This window comes from Bos grunniens, chromosome 3 (genome assembly GCF_055505025.1).
Source record: "Bos grunniens cultivar Pamir isolate PY7600 chromosome 3, Bosgru_T2T1.0, whole genome shotgun sequence".
Lineage (NCBI taxonomy): Eukaryota > Metazoa > Chordata > Mammalia > Artiodactyla > Bovidae > Bos > Bos grunniens.
The window spans coordinates 45,324,944-45,341,543 of record NC_141167.1 but is presented as its reverse complement, the minus strand read 5'-3'; the positions used below and the strand labels follow the sequence as shown (position 1 = coordinate 45,341,543).

At 39.1% G+C, this 16,600-nt stretch overlaps 1 long non-coding RNA gene across 1 annotated transcript; it reads right to left on the bottom strand.

Annotated features, from left to right (window-relative positions):
- Nucleotides 1-11,482: 11,482 nt before the first annotated feature.
- LOC147375587 (uncharacterized) lies at nucleotides 11,483-16,363 on the bottom strand. The gene is made up of 3 exons (XR_015161397.1): nucleotides 16,030-16,363; nucleotides 14,912-15,012; nucleotides 11,483-11,649 (listed from the first exon to the last, which is right to left on the bottom strand). It is a non-coding gene; the product is annotated as an uncharacterized LOC147375587 (long non-coding RNA).
- Between the last annotated feature and the right edge of the window lie 237 nt (nucleotides 16,364-16,600).

Sequence of the window (16,600 nt, the reverse complement as noted above, 5' to 3'; positions counted from 1 at the left end):
ATTAAGTCATGTGAGTTCTTCTGGCTAATGGAATATGTGTATGTCACTTCCCAGGCAGTTTTTACAAAGCAGCTGTGCTACTACACATGCTCTCTTTTTCCTATTGGCTGGTTAAATGAGGAGGATGCTGAGAACTTTTATAAAGGAAAGAGCAACCACAAGGTGGAGAAAGCCTGAGTTCTAGAATCACCACATATAGGAAAGAAAATCACTTAAGAGGATCAAAATTAGACAATTTAGATGTATGCAAATAAACTTTAAAGTCTTTGAATTGATCAGCTACTAAAATTTGGGGGTGTTTTATATTGCCAGTCCACGTGTTTATTATGAATGCCGTGAATGATCCAAAGTCCATCACTTAGCAATGCAAGTTTGATTGATTAAATCAAATAGTACTAATTACCTTGTACAAATTACCTAACCTGAGTCTTAATTCACTCATGTGTAAACTATAAATCCCCTAAATATTTTCCTTTATGCTATGAATATCTCCAATTCTGTCCATCATTTTTCAAATTAAGGAGTATTCAAATCCTGCATTACTATTTTTTAAGTTTTTAGGTTGGTCAATGCTCCTCTTAAAGGGTATCACTCAGAATTAAATACATTAACCATAAACAAGTCTAGTAGAGCAAGATTAATAACCTTGTCTGTGTTAAATATTAGGTAACTATTGTAGTGAAAGATGATGTGGAAAAAGATGAAACCAGTGTCTCTGTGCCTAAGATAGTAATGAGCTGATGTATATAAGAGTGCCTATGCCTTCATTTCATTGGAGAAGGAAATGGCAACCCACTCCAGTGTTCTTGCCTGGAGAATCCCAGGGATGGGGAAGCCTGGTGGGCTGCCATCTGTGGGGTCGCAGAGTTGGACACGACTGAAGCAACTTAGCAGCAGTAGCAGTAGCCTTCATTTCTTATCAATGCAATCATATTCTGGGAACACAGTATGAACATCACTGTATCTGTTTTAACTCATCATTTTATCATGGGTATCTCCCATTACATTAACTATTTCTTCCAACTTTGTGTTATCTCCAAATCTGATAAATATGGCTCCTATATCTTTCTCTAAGCCATTATCAAAATGCCTAACTGAAAGGTCAAATTCATTATATTTTCTGAAGGACAGTTTTAAATATACCAATAAACATCCACATTTATAAACATATGTTTCCAAATAGCCATCAATCATCATTATACTGAGAAAGTGATTTTTATATGTTTGTGAACTTCTACTTCTTATCTGCTTCCTAGATAATTTCACCTTCCTATTCATCCATCCATAACCAGTCCACTACTGGGAGCCTATGTACTGAAGAAGCAGATGCATTCAACAAACATTTAACAGAGAAATTCTCAAAGGGGAAGCCCCACTTTCAGAGGGCTGTTTTAGAAGTTTGAGAGCATTTTTTTGGTTGTCACAATAATTAGGGAACCCATTAAAATTTCGGGCACAGGGATGACCAGGGGTACTGTTTATACTGCCATGCACAGTGCTGTCCTGCTCATTAGGTGACTGACTCATCTCCACCAACTATCAAATATCATATAGGAGAGTCGTAGATGAGTGATCTCTATACAGTGTCTGAGCCCAGGTCCTAATTCTACTTGGCATGAAAAAACAAACATGTACAAACACACTCACACACACACACATATATATATACACACACACGCACATTTTCTCTGTTTATTACACAGACTTTTTCAGAAAAATCATTATGCTAATCAGCAAAAAGTACTTTCTTAGAAAGTCCATCAAGATTTGTTCACTTTTTTGGAAAAGCACATCATAAACGGCAGTAATCTCATGAAATTCCAGTTTGCATGCAACACTTGTGTGTCATTCTGCACCTTTAGTTGCCACATCAACACTGCGTCTATGACTCTATACACTGAATCTATGTATCAGCTTATATTTCAATTGACAAAGATAAAAGTGTAAATGATATTTGAAAGTTTCCTGTTTTTTAAGTATTTTTCATAAGTAAATGCAAGTGACTAACCACTTAGTATGCCTTCTAGTATATTCATACCTTATCCTTTACTAAAGATATGCATATTATTTGATTATAAATTAGTTTCCTCTGATTTTTTCTTTTTATTAGAGTTGGGGTATAATATTTATGTTTTTGAAAATATGTGTAAATAGGTTTTATTATTTAAATGTCAGGATAGTAAATGGAATATTTCAAAGTATTTGCTATAAAAAGGGAATAGTTAGGTCTGATAGGATTAAAAATACCAATTTAGGGCTTTCCTGCCAGCTTATTGGTAAAGACTTCACCTGCCAATGTAGGATCCATGGCCCAGGAAGATCCCACATACCAGGGCAACTAACCTTGTGCACCACAACTACTAAGGCTGTGCTCTAGAGCCCATGAGCAGCAACTGCTAGAGCCCAGGCTCCACAACAATAGAAGCCGCCTCAATGAGAAGACCACACACAGCAACTAGCCCCACTTGCCACAACTAGAGAAAAGTCTGTGCAGCAATAAAGACCCAGCACAGCCAAACGTAGATAAATAAATTATTTAAAATATCAATTTAATGCTTTATATAAACAAAGACTTCTGCGGTTGGGTTTGGTAGAGACTAAACAATAAGAAATAGTTCTGATTTAAAGAGCAAAAGAATAGATTAGAAACAGATATGTAATAAACACAATGATAGACATATGAAGAAAGTACAAAAGACACACAGAAGGGAAGCACCTAATTTTGTCCTGAGCATGTAGCAGGTGCTGTCATTGCCCCTTAGCCCTCATCATTCCTTTATCTGCTGACAGGTTCTTACTGCACGTACTTGTGATTTTCTGCCTCTGGTCTTTCTCTGATCATCTTTCTTTGAGCATGTTCACCCCATGCTCAGGGCAGGCTGGAAGAACCACTGAAACAATCATCTATCCTCTTGCAAGACCAATTCTCAAGCAATGAGAGGAAAGAATTGATGCATACATACCCCAGCTTCATCATCTATCAGGGAAAGAAACTACTTGAATGCAAGTCCTCATTTTAGGGTACTTCTGGGTAAGCTCAACTTAAGATAGGTTGTAAATTTCATTTGCTGTTTGCTCGAAGATCCATTCCCTACCTCCTCTCTGATCTGCTTTGCATCTCAAGGAACCGAATTTCCCAGGCTCTCCTTGGCAAGTGACATCTAGTTGTTTGTAAATGGAAGTCATTGGTGGAAGAATGAGGGGCAAGAATAGAGGAGAAGGCAGGAGATTTACGTATCTCTCACACTACATGGGCTTCCCTGGTAGCTCAGATGGTAAAAAATCCGCCTGCAGTGCAAGAGACCTGGGATTGATCCCTGGGTTGGGAAGATCCCCTGGAGAAGGGACTGGCAATCTACTCCAGTATGCTTACCTGGAGAATTCCATGGACAGACCATGGGGTCGCAAAGAGTCGGACACAGTTGAGTGACTGACACTCTCACTTTCATTCTACATGATGGTATCTCCAGCAGCAACTGTGCTCTCTCTGGTCCAACTCCCAAGGAACAACCTGTCATCAGGTCCCACTTGCAGCCCACACCATGGTTCTAGTTTGGACAATCCCAAATCCTAGCCTCTGATAAGCCAGAGGCTTATTTTCTCCTTCCAGTATGACTTTTCTAGGAAATTCAAACAGTTTAGTGCTTTTGGAATATTCAGCATAAGATGGTGAATGACAGGAAATGAGCTAGAAAAGTCAGAAGCAGTTAGATGAAAAAGGATGTCAGATGCATCTTATGGGATTTATCTTGTTAAGTAAAATTTCCTGAATTTAAATACTGTTTCTTTTTTCTTTTAGAAAACCCTTCATAGTGTTGAGTTACTCAACTGTGTGTGAATCTTTATTTTTAAATGACAAGACAGTTTTTTTCATATGTTTTTAGTCTGTATATTTCTTTGGGCAACAAAATTATGTCCACCCCAATGACAATACAATGCCAATGAGACACATGTCAGACAGGGGCTTATGAAATGTGAATCCTAAAACCTGTTCTCCCCCATTGGGATGAAGATGACATAGGCAAACAAATAAAAGAAGAACCATTAGAGGTTACTTCACCATCTGGATAAATATCTGCCCTCAAAACGCTTCCTAACTCTTGCAACTTTAAAGAAAATTGGAGGCCAAAATCTGATGTATATGAGTCAAGACACTTTACCCTAAGTGAATTACTACTTCTTATTCTTTCAGTGCAAACAAAATCTAAAGATTGCACAAGGGCTAACTGTATTAAAACAATCTGGGAAACTGTAAGTTAATTGTTTTTCTTCTTGGTTCCTTCTTTCCAACTCCAAAAAAGAAGGGTAACACAGGAATAGTTGCCTAAAACCTAAACTGATAAACCATAGAATACTAAATGCCAAAGTTTAATAAAACAGGAAGCAACAATTTTGTGCTTTTCTATGTTTTCAGAGGTCTGGTGAATGTTATCACAAGGGTTGTTAAATTAGCTAAAGCTTAATTCATTTTACTCAGGATATATTAAAAATAAAAAGGAAGCAAACTTCAGAAACCACTGTTATTTTATTTTCAAGTTCTGTCCCCATGACCAAATTTCAGCAGAAGTCATGATAAGTTAGGGAGTAAACAAAAACATCTTTGACAAAAACTACATTGATTGATGTGGACATAGAGGGGGATAAGCATAGCTCAGGCATTTCTAGAGATGATTCAAGTGTTTTCAAGTCTTCATGGCACCCCACTCCAGTACTCTTGCCTGGAAAATCCCATGGATGGAGAAGTCTGGTGGGCTGCAGTCCATGGGGTCGCTAAGAGTCGGACACAACTGAGCGACTTTCCTTTCACTTTTCACTTTCATGCATTGGAGAAGGAAATGGCAACCCACTCCAATGTTCTTGCCTGGAGAATCCCAGGGACGGCGGAGCCTGGTGGGCTGCCACCTCTGGGGTCGCACAGAGTCGGTCGGACACGACTGAGCGACTTAGCAGCAGCAGCAAGTCTTCATATCCTAGTGCTCACTAAACCTCCTTAGTTAAAAAAAAAAAAAGTGCTTTCCTTTGTGGGAGACTCACAATTTTCCTAGCATTGCAGTATGACATTTTCCCCAATAGGCTGTCAAAAACTAGGGCATCGAATTGCAATTTTTTGCCAAGCAGTTTCCCTTCTGACTTATAAAAACAAGTGATATTTCATCCTTCTTTATTGGAGTCACTTAAATGTAACATAAACTAAACCCCAAGGGCTCTATCAAAGTGATACAAATTTGAAGAATTCAAAGAATATCTATTATTTCCTTAATTCCAGTAACTATTTTCTCCCTATTACACTGTATGACTTCTTTTATAAGAAGTCATAATTTATGACTTCATAAATAATTATCATTATTTAGCCACAAAGAACTTGAGGGACTTCCCTGGTTGTCCACTAGTTAAGAATCTTGCTTGTCAGTGCAGGAAATATATGCGTTCATCCCTGGTGTCGGAAGATTCCACATCCTGTGGGGCAACAGTCAGTGTGCCACAACTACTGAAGCCTATGAACCCTAGAGCCTGTGTTCTGCAAGAGAAACCACTGTAATGAGAAGCCTGCACATTGAAACTAGAGAGTAGCCCCCACTCACCACAACTGGAGGAAGTCTGCACACAGCAATGAAGACCCAATACAGCCAAAAACAAATAAAATTAATTTAAAAAAAATACTTGCAGAACATGTCACTACATGATCCCCACGTATTCTATCATTTAAAGACTGCCTTGATTCTAAAACTGAAGTATGATGATGCAAAAAACAAAAAACATAAGAAAAAAAAAAAACCTCAGTCAAGGGGATAGATCAAGACTCCTAAATACCACATTTTTAAGCAGGCTCATTGATACCTGAGGGGTAGTAATTTGCCACCATATTGTAAGTTTCACTAAATAGAAGTCCAATAAGATTTATAAACAATCAAAAAAGAATTTATTGATCTCCTGTATTATGTAGCTTGTGTCTCACAGGCTTAGCTGTAAATGCTGGCGTTAGTTACCATCTTTACAATGTGGAGAGAAAACTCTAAATTTCCTTAAGTCTCAATGCCCTCATAATGCAGAATATTGAAATGCTGATTTCTTCCTTAAAGTAATACTGTGAAGATAAAATTAGATAATTCCCTGAAGTCATAGTCTGGATATATTTCTTTTTCTTATCTGATCTCAAGTACAAGTACTTGGTAGAGTTATGGTAGGGAAGGTTGTTAAATAGTCTGGGTGACTATTTTGAACTGAATGTTTGTGTCCTTTCAGAATCCTTATGCTGAAGTCTTAATGCCCAATATGATTGTCTTTAGTGGTAGAGGAATCTGGGAGGTAATCAGGTTTGGATGAGGTCATGTGGCTCGAGCCCCCATAGTGGAACTGAAGCCCTTAAAAGGGGATAAAGAGCCCTGAGCCCTCTCTCTTCACCATGTGAGGAAACCAGAAAGAAAGCTTGAAATATATACATATAGATATATAGATCAGAGAAGGCAATGGCACCCCACTCCAGTACTCTTGCCTGAAACTTCCATGGACAGAGGAGCCTGGTAGGCTGCAGTCCATGGGGTCTCGAAGAGTCGGACACGGGACACTACTGAGCGATTTCACTTTCACTTTTCACTTTCATGCATTGGAGAAGGAAATGGCAACCCACTCCAGTGTTCTTGCCTAGAGAATCCCAGGGATGGGGGAACCTGGTGGGCTGCCATCTGTGGGGTTGCACAGAGTCGGACAAACTGAAGCCACTTAGCAGATATATAGATAGATAGATTTTTTTTTTTTCTAGAAAGATACAACCTACCCAAACTAGGTTGTATTTTTCTAGAAAAAAAATTCAGTTTTGGTAGGCTTTATCTTTCTAGAAAAAAAAAAAAAAATATATATATATATATATAACTGAATCATTTCCTGTACAGCAGATATTAATATTGTAAATCAACAATACTTCAAAAAATAAGTTTTAAAAAAGTCAACTTGATTCTGGGGAAAGACTAACAAATAATCACCATGTGTGCTGACTTTATAATCTAATCATCACATAAAATGTGATTCCATCAGTACAATTCAGTCACTCAGACGAGTACCACTCTTTGCAACCCCACGAATCACAGCAAGCCAGGCCTCTCTGTCCATCATCAACTCCCAGAGTTCACCCAAACTCATGTCCATTGAGTCGGTGATGCCATCCAGCCATCTCATCCTCTGTCGTCCCCTTCTCCTCCTGCCCTCAATCCCTCCCAGCATCAGTCTTTTCCAATGAGTCAACTCTACATGAAGTGGCCAAAGTACTGGAGTTTCAGCTTTAACATCATTCCTTCCAAAGAACACCCAGGACTGATCTCCTTTAAAATGGACTGGTTGGATATCCTTGCAGTTCAAGGGACTCTCAAGAGTCTTCTCCAACACCACAGTTGAAAAGCATCAATTCTTCGGTGCTCAGCTTTCTTCACAGTCCAAATCTCACATCCATACATGACCACAGGAAAAACCATAGCCTTGACTAGACGGACATTTGTTGGTAAAGTAATGTCTCTGCTTTTTAATATGCTGTCTAGGTTGGTCATAACCTTCCTTCCAAGGAGTAAGTGTCTTTTAATTTCATGGCTGCAATCACCATCTGCAGTGATTTTGGAGCCCCCCAAAATAAAGGCTGACACTGTTTCCACTGTTTCCCCATCTATTTCCCAGGAAGTTATGGGACCAGATGCCATGATCTTAGTTTTCTGAGCGTTGAGCTTTAAGCCAACTTTTTCACTCTTCTTTTTCATTTTCATCAAGAGGCTCTTTAGTTCTTCACTTTCTGCCATAAGGGTGGTGTCATCTGCATATCTGAGGTGATTGATATTTCTCCCGGCAATCTTGATTCCAGCTTGTGGTTCTTCCAGTCCAGCGTTTCTCATGATGTATTCTGCATATAAGTTAAATAAGCAGGGTGACAATATACAGCCTTGACGTACTCCTTTTCCTATTTGGAACCAGTCTGTTGTTCCATGTCCAGTTCTAACTGTTGCTTCCTGACCTGCATATAGGTTTCTCAAGAGGCAGGCCAGGTGCTCTGGTATTCCCATCTCTTTCAGAATTTTCCACCTTTTATTGTGATCCACATAGTCAAAGGCTTTGGCATAGTCAATAAAGCAGAAATAGATGCTTTTCTGGAACTCTCTTGCTTTTTCCATGATCCAGTGGATGTTGACAATTTGATCTCTGGTTCTTCTGCCTTTCCTAAAACCAGCTTGAACATCTGGAAGTTTACGGTTCATGTATTGCTGAAGCCTGGCTTAGAGAATTTTGAGCATTACTTTACTAGCGTGTGAGATTAAGTGCAATTGTGTGGTAGTTTGAGCATTTTTTGGCATTGCCTTTCTTTGGGATTGGAATGAAAACTGACCTTTTCCAGTCCTGTGGCCACTGCTGAGTCTTCCAAATTTGCTGGCATATTGAGCCAGCAATGCACTTTCACAGCATCATCTTTCAGGATTTGAAATAGCTCAACTGGAATTCCATCACCTCCACTAGCTTTGTTCGTAGTGATGCTTTCTAAGGCCCACTTGACTTCACATTTCAGGATGTCTGGCTCTAGCTGAGTGATCACCATCATGATTATCTTGGTTGTGAAGATCTTTTTTGTACAGTTCTTCTGTGTATTCTTGCCATCTCTTCTTAATATCTTCTGCTTCTGTTAGGTCCATACCATTTCTGTCCTTTTTCGAGCCCATCTTTGCATGAAATATTCCCTTGGTATCTCTAATTTTCTTGAAGAGATCTCTAGTCTTTCCCATTCCGTTGTTTTCCTCTATTTCTTTGCATTTATCACTGAGGAAGACTTTCTTATCTCTCCTTGCTATTCTTTGGAACTCTGCATTCAGATGCTTATATCTTTCCTTTTATCCTTTGCTTTTCACTTCTCTTCTTTTCACAGCTATTTGTAGTGCCTCCCCAGACAGCAGTTTTGCTTTTTTGCATTTCTTTTCCATGTGATTCCATAGGAACTATGTAAAAATCTCTCTCTTTGTGCTGGGCATACACATGTTAATATCTCATCTGCTCTCTTGCCTTTAGTATAATTGGATTTCTTATCTTATATTAGGTCCAGAGAAGGATACAAAGAAAGTTTAGAGGTTTCCCCTAAAATTAAAAATACAACTACCAGGTAAGTCCCTGATGGTCCGGTAGTTAAGACTCCACACTTCCACTGCAGGGAGCACAGTTTCAATCACTGGTCAGGGAATTCAGATCCTGCATGCCATGTGGCCAAAAAAAAAAAAAAACAGAATTACCATATGATCCAGCAATTCACTTTGGGATATTTATCAAAAATATTAAAAGAAATAAAAGCACAAACTCAAAAAGTTAAATGCAACCCCATACACACATTCATGGCAACATTATTTTCAACAGCCAAGATAAGGAAGCAATCTGAGTCCATCTATGGATGAATAGATTTTAAAATGGATATATATATATATATATATATAAAGAAAGAGAGAGAGAGATGTACATAAATACATAATGGATTATTATTCAGCCATAAAAAGAATGAAATTTGGCCATTTGCAACAACCTAGATGGTCCTCTAGGGCATTATGCTAAGTGAAATAAATCAGACAGAGAAAGGTAAATACTATATGATCTCACATGTAGAATCTAAAATAAAACAAAACACCAAGATCTTAGATACAGAGAACAGATCAGTGATTGCCAGGGGTAAGGGGTTGAAAGGGGGAGAAATGGGTGAAGGAAGTCAAAACGTGAAAAGCAAAAAAAAATGCAGTTGAAGTACAGCGACCACAGAAATTCTGAATCATATTCAAAATGCCAAGTCTTTTCTATATATGTTTGTATTTTTAAAGTATAAAAAATATCGCCCTCAAGAATTGGTCTTCATAAAACAGAACAATTTGTGAGAATACAAATTTATGTGCTAAACTGAGTAGTACAGATATGGAAGCATTTTCAATTTCTGGCTTTGCAGTGCATTATGAATAAAATATTCTATCTCACTGCTTTACATTTTATAGAAATATTTTTAAAAGATGGTGGGTTTCACAGTGCAATTTCAAAATCAGATCAAGGATGCTATTTTATAATAGAACAGATTTTAGAGATAAGCAGACCTGAGCTTGAGTTTATTCATTTAACCTTCCTGAAATTATTATAGTAGAGGTTATAAATATCTACTCATGGAATATCAGGAGGACTAACTGAGATGCACCCAGCACTGTGCCAAACACAAAACAAATAATAAATAACCATTATTGTTGTTACCATAATTTGTGCCTATCAGTCTGATTTGACATTCAAATAGTCTCTTCCACAGAGGCAGTAAGGACCATATAAATATAATAACTTGAGATTTTGTGATGAAACAGATCTGCTTTGGTACACACACACACACACACACACACACACACACACACACCACTTCTCAGCAGAGTTGGTCACAGACCCAACAGCTCGTGGATGCAGATGTTGGGAGTTGCCATCTGCAGTCCACACTCAGTCACAGGAAGGAATGTTCCCTACCCAAGGGCATTCTGCTTCATTCTCTCCCCCACCCCCACCCCCACTCCTCATCCAAGCACATAATTTGCATGAGTAGGTGGTATCAACCCCTTAATCAAGTGTGACTCATTTCCTCCCCAATATATGAATCAAAAAAGAATAGAACATGACCAGACCCCCAGGAATTAGCCAGGTAGCAGCATTCGTCCAAGAAGTTAACATTCACTTGGCTTGTGGAGAAGAAATTTTCTGTTTAATGGGACCATTCTGTCACTCTTTCAGAAACAGTTGTGGAAGCTGCTAATGACAGAATGTCAGAAGAATTTTAACCATTGAAGCAAAACAAGTCAATGAAAAGGGAAGAACCAAATGTCACAAAAGGTCTCTTTTTTTCTGAAGGGTCTTCAACTCAGCTATTTAAAAATGTGATCCTCTCTCTCAGAGGTATCCTCTCCCAGTTTTTTTATGTCTGGGTGTGATTTCTGTCTTTGCTAGCAAGCCAGAAATAGCCTCTTTCCTCTGATGTGTGCATGTGTTTGTGGGGGTGGATAGAGAAAAGAGAGAAGCAAAAAGTAAATGGAGGCAGATGGGGGGAGGTATCTCCTACGAGTTCCCAGGTTTGCAAGGGCACACAGGCCCACTCAAGCCCGAGCTGTCCACACTGGTCTCCCTGCATCCTCTGGCCTTCTCTCTCATGAATCGTGAACAGAAGAATTTCCACACTTCTCTACAGGCGAGTAGGAGACTGTTTGGGCTAGAATCAAGTAGATGGAGTCACTGTTGCAGTGTACAACACCTACTATAAATTCTTGTGTGATTGTTAGCTTTAGAATAGCTCTTGATATTTTATCAATTTATTCACTGAGGGAGGAGAAGTATCATCAAGAAAACACATGGGATCTTAACAAATTTCTTCCTTCATTGCCTGCCCATGCTGAAAGTGCCATCTTTTGAAAATGTTTACATGTTTTAGTACATGAAAATGCTCATCTGTACCTTCCCCTGGGGCCTCTTCCTCTTCACCCACCTTCCATTTTAAGTTTGATTTCTTCTTCTAGAGTTAGGTATAATTCACGGAACAGTGTTTACAAAGGTGAGTTTCTTTCAAGTCAGCCACAGGTCACTTAGTCCAGGGGCCAACTTGAACATGGGTAAGGAAGTCTGTAGGTGTCCCTAGGAGAGGAGGCAAGAGTTTAGCTCCAACTTAAGAAGATGTGTCCCTGAGATAACTTACCCCCCATCACTGATGTCTGTGTCAGCTGCTGATTTAGAATTAGATTCCACTCCAAGTGTTCACACTTATGGGGGTGGAGAAAGGGATTGGGCAGCCAAGAGTTATTTGAATGATTCAGCTACAGCCACGAAACTGTGCTAGGTGGTTACCAAGCAACAGTCTCAAAAGCCTTCTGGCAGCTCTCTTTAGGATCTCTCTCCTCTTTGCAGTCAACCCTTCTTTGCATAGCATGTACTTTCTGCCTATAATTTCTATCCTCTTTTGCTCTTGCTGAATTTTTATTCACTTTTCATGACTTTCCAAGTGCCATCCCTTCTCTGAAGCTCTTCACTGCTCTGACACTCACTCTGCAGAAAGAATAATGGGGTGGAAATTAATCTAATTGGCCCAGATCATCTTTTTGAGCCACAAAAGCACCCAAGTCAGAGGTCACTAGCCCTTACTCACTTTGGTTTATATGTCCACTATTTTTCTCCATAAGGTTAAGACTATGGTACCAACATGCAATGAAACATGGACATTTAGGGAATGGGGTCTGTTTTATAAAGGATGAAAAATATCCCATAGAAAAGGCAATATAAAATCTCTTCTCCCTAACATTTCTCAAACCTGTGCTGTATTTCCAGGGCCAGGCTGCCTCCTGACTGGCAAATAAGGAAAATATACCTCAAATTAAGAAATTCTGGGCTTCCCTGGTGGCTCAGCCAATAAAGAATCTGCCTGCAATGCAGGAGACCCAGGTTTGATCCCTGGATTGGGAAGATCCCCTGGAAAAGGGAAAGGCTACCCACTCCAGTATTCTTCCCTGGAGAATTCCATGAGAGTGGAGCATGACAGGCTACAGTCTGGGGTCACAAGGAGTCAGACATGACTGAGCAACTAACACTTTCACTTTCAATAAATTTTATAGAGAAGTATATGACAAAATATGGCAATATGTATGACCAAAAATAAACCAATAAATGCAACTAATGGAAAGTTAGGGCTTGTCTATAGTCTATCATTTCTAATGAAAAATGTTTCCATTTGAGTTTCATTATGTATCTTTGTATGAAGGTTAACATACATCTGCTCATTTTGAGTGGGCGTAGCATGATCTCTGCTGAAGTGACTTAGCAGCAGCAGCATGATCTCTGGAGTTCAAAGGACTAGGTTTTAGTACCACTTCTGCTATTGTTTACTATAAAGCTTTGACAGAACTATTTTATCATTTTAAACTTCCTTTATCAGTAAAATGAAAATATGAATACTAGTTAACATTTATTAAGCATTACTATGTACTCAGCATTGTGTTATATAAACTTTACATATGCTACCTCATTTAATACTCACAAATACCAAGTGTTTAGCCCCAGTCTATAGATAGAGAAGATCATTATAACAATTACATTTATAACAAACATTGATTGAAGGGCCTTAAGAAATGGCAACCCACTCCAGTATTCTTGCCTGGAGAATCCCATGGAGGGAGGAGCCTGGTAGGCTACAGCACACGGCGTCGCAAAGAGTTGGACACGACTGAGCTACTTCACTTTCACTTTATACTTGAGGTAGCTACTATTATAATCCTTTATTAACAGATTAGGCACCGAGGTACCAAGAGGGTAAATAGTCTGCTCAAATTCATACAGCTTTTAAATACAGAGCTAGATTCCAACACCAGTCTCTCTCTAAAGCTTGTGCTGTGAACCAGAATGCACCACTGATCTAAATATTGCTGCTGCAGAGCTGCCACATGTGTTTCTTGGCAGGAACCAATGAGACTTTAACAATGAAAAGGTTTGGATGCTGTAAATCTCTATAACAGCAATGGAAAATGCATGGCATCTATGTTACCACTCCTCCTCTGTCTACCAAAGAAATTGCTAATTGCAGGTGGTAGCAAACTATAGCCCTTCAGTGGGCCAAATTTTGCTACCTATTATATAAATAAAGTTTTATTGGAATACAACCATGCCCATTTCTTTCTGTATTACCTTGGCTGCTTTTGGTCTGTGATGGAAGAGTCGAGGGGTTGCAACACAGATCATATGGCCTTCAAACCTAAAATATTTACTATTTGGCCCTGTACCCACCCCCACCCCCCACCCCCAAAATGGCCAACCCCTGTATTGCAGCACAATTTTCTACCAACCAATAAACAGTTTGAATTGTTATCAACCAATTGCTCCTATCACCCACTAGGATTAATTGACTATTAGGTATTCTGATGATTTAAAAAATCATTTATCGTTACCACTAAATCAAATAGAGAAACCAAATCATTAATAAATCAGTGGACTCGAGTTAGGTCACATTTGGGAAGTCAGCTTCCTTGTTTCTTGGGCTTTTCTTAAACTTTGTGTGGAAAGCTCTTTTCTTTAACCATGGGAATCACCCAGTTAAAGGAGTATTTCTAACCTAGGGTTGGGGTGGGCAGATTAGAGATTACTGGTAGGCCACATCCTCATTCCATTTTTTTTCTGGAGATCCTTCTGGATGTGGCCTCTGTAGACTTCAATATCACACTATGACTAACTCTGCCCCCTAATGAACCAAGTCTGATTCACCAAATATCTAAAACAAAAGGAAAAATGCAGATAAGAAAGGACTATCTGAAAACCTTCAGGGAAAGCACTGTAGAGAGAATGAAGGGGATGGGGTTGTCTAAGTTGCCCATTCTGGTACATTCAGAAATCCTATTTCAAGCAAACTTCAAATCTCATTATCTTGTTCCCAAAGGCCAAGCACAAAAATGACCACAGCACAACTATCTTAACTTTGGGAAGGACAATTTTTAAAGTGCAGGACTTCAGTCATGTACAGAGTGACCTGAAGAGCAGCCATGTAGCCTATATACAACAATTCCCAGTAGCTTATCTTAAGGGAATATTGTGCATGCAGATTTCCAAGACACCCACACCTCAGAGATAATGCCAGTGACTTAATCAAATACTTTTCTGCCTGCACAACTGTGATACCTAAAGCTGCTAGGAACATCATTTTTAGACATCCGTGGGAGGGATTCTTTTTGTAATTCTGCATTTCTTTAACTCCCACCACATGTCTAGGCTTGCCTTCCAAAGACACACACTGCCACCTTTTCAGAGCATTCTTTGTCTTTTTTTTTTTTTTAGCCATGGACTTAGTAGCCTTCCTAGGGTTGCTTGCAGCAAATGCTAAAATAGCAAGTATGATTTCACTGGCAGTACATGAACTGACCTGAGAGCAAATCCCATTGGGTCCTCTAGAACTGAGTCTGTCATCCCTCCTTCCTCTCAATGTGCTTTTGTTCTTACCTCCTCAGGCACCATTCCACTCTCCTAAAACATCCAATGAGAACAAAGGATCAGTTAACTCTGACACCTTTAAGGGGACAGCTATTCAAGTAAAATCCTAAGACAATGCTGGTGAACAAGGCATAGAGCCAATGTTCTGAAAGCCCATCTCTGATGGGTGAGCAAGATTAATAAATAGAACATGCAAAAGGGTGGACTAAGTTCTGTGACAAGAGTAAACAAAAGAGAATATGAAATCACACAGAATAGAGCAGGTATCACAGTAGGCTTCCAAGAATATATATTTCAGCTGAGGTAGAGACCATAATGAGCAACCCTGGTGGCTCAGTGGTAAAGACTCCATCTGCCAATGCAGAGATGAGGGTTCAATCCCTAGATCAGGAATATCCCCTGGAGAAAGAAATGGCAAACCATTCCAGTATTTTTTCTTGCCTGGGAAATGCCATGGACAAAGAAGCCTGGTGGCATATAGTCCATGAGGTAACAGGAATCAGCCCTGACTTAGCTATTAAACAACAACAACAGGAAACATAAATGAGATTTAGCCAAAAAAAGACAGTGGAGAGAAAACTGTTCCAGCCACAAGGGATGGCATGTACAGAGACCTGGAAGAGACAGAAAACATTTGGAAACTGCAGGAAGGCTCGTAGAACCAGTTAAATAATTAAGCATATAAACTCACTCATCAGAAAGATCTGAATTTCAATTCTATGACTTGGGGCAGATTATTTAACCTTTCTGTGCCTCAGTTTCCTCATCTATAAAAGGGAGATGATAAGAAGCACATAATAAGCTCTCAAAACCCATTAGTGATTATTACACTAGCATTGTATTACTTTATTATAATTCATTATTTTTAGCATTATTTTTATTATTTTTAATATTAAAATATTACCTTTTATTATTAAACCTCAATTTAAGTCTCAACTGAAGAAAACTGAGAATAACACTTTACCTTCCTGGGTTTTAACATATTAAAATTATACATGGTTTTAAATAAAAAATAAATTCCTGTTTAAACTCTGTTAGGAATGCATTTACCTGCAAATAAGGGAAGAACTTCTGATAGAGTCAATATAAAACACTAAAATTAAACATTAGTGGGAGGTTTTCTCACACAAAAAGAAACCTAGAACTTCCCTGGTGGTCCAACAGTTAAGAATCTGCCTGTCACAGGTTCAATCCATGGTCTGAGAATATTCCACATACCCAAGGGCAAATAAGCCCTCAAGAGCCACACTACTGAGCCCCCTGGCTCTAGAGCCTGTGCTCTGCAACAGGAAAAGCTACTGCAATGAGAAGCTGTGGCACCACAGTGAAGAGAAGCCCTAGCTCTCTGCAACCAGAGACAGTCCACCTGCAACAACAAAGACCCAGCACAGAAAAAGAAAAAAAAAAGAAACCAGGATATAGGTTCCTGCTGGTGCTGATTTTGTAAATTGATGACATTTGGGCTGGCATTTCTGCAGTTCTCTTGAAATTTCTCTGTGCTTGCTGCTTCCATCACAAATGGTAGCTTTGATTCCTAATGGTAAATTCATATTCAAGTAAGAAAAGCTGGGGAAAGGGTTATGTCCGACACACACCAGGTTATATTCCCTTTGAAGAGGGA